The 1,059-nt window shown below is 50.5% G+C and overlaps 1 pseudogene; it reads right to left on the bottom strand.

Moving 5' to 3' along the window:
- Positions 1-157: 157 nt before the first annotated feature.
- The window catches only part of LOC102847199, a 20,224-nt pseudogene continuing 19,322 nt past the window's right edge, over positions 158-1,059 (bottom strand).

The raw sequence follows: 1,059 nt of genomic DNA, 5'->3' as shown, positions 1-1,059 counted from the left end.
AATTTTTTTTTTTAAAAAAGGAGCAAACTGAGATCCAGAAGGGGAGTCAGCAGGAGCCATGTTTGTTTCCCCACCCCGTGAATAGGTTTTTGCCTAGGGGCCTCTGCTAGGTCCCCACTTGCTCCCCTCCCTTTGGCCTGAGATGGAAGGGCAGTACGGGGCATCCCAGAATCATCATCATCGTAACAGTCAGCATCTTCCTCCTCCTTATCCTCATCATCAATGTCGTCATCATACAAGTCGTCATAAAGCAAACTTGAGCTGTTGTCATTGGAAGGCACTTTAGTTTTGATGCAGTATTCCGCCAGGGTTGTGGGGACCTTCACTCCATCCTTTTCTGCTTCGGCCTTAGTGGCTGAAACCTTTTTCCTAATGATTTCATCATACTCTTTGTCTTTTCCTTTACTGTCCCTCCATTTCCTGAACATAACTGAAGCATCCACATTGGCTAGGGAGAAGGTGTTGGGCTCATTAAGCAGTGAGATTACACTTAACAGGATAGTCCTGACATTCTGAGTAGGGTTCTACCTTTCGGAGGGCAGTTCTCCACTCTGTGGATCATCTACAGGTAGGTGAAGAATTGAAATGCATACATCTCCATTCTCATAAATGTTGGGGTGCCACATTTTGGTCAAGAATCTGAAGGTAGGTGGTGAATACCGGTAGTCAATAGGAAATTTAATATGCGCCCCAGCGCTGCTCTACCTCAGGTGCCCAGGCTTCCCCCCCGCAGGCGCCCAGGCTTTCCCAGCCCCCTTCGCCCCCGCTCCCATGACAAAGGCAGGCCCTGAGAGAGCCAGGCCTTCCTGCCCCCACGGCCGGGCAGGGAGCGCCACCAAGGCACGAAGTTCCCTCCACCCGCCGGCGCTCCCGCTCCAATATTCTCCTTTTTATAGTTGTTGTTGTTGTTATGTTGTTATGTGCCGTCGAGTCGTTTCTGACTCATAGCGACCCTATGCACAACAGCCCTAAACCCTGCTCTATCCTGCACCAACCGCACCGCCTCTGACACACCCATCCCTATTACCCCAGTCACTGAATCAATCCATCTCATAGAGG

This window comes from Elephantulus edwardii, unplaced genomic scaffold (assembly GCF_000299155.1).
Source record: "Elephantulus edwardii isolate Elephantulus edwardi_28Jun2011 unplaced genomic scaffold, EleEdw1.0 scaffold00481, whole genome shotgun sequence".
NCBI lineage: Eukaryota > Metazoa > Chordata > Mammalia > Macroscelidea > Macroscelididae > Elephantulus > Elephantulus edwardii.
This window is presented reverse-complemented; position numbering and strand designations above follow the sequence as displayed.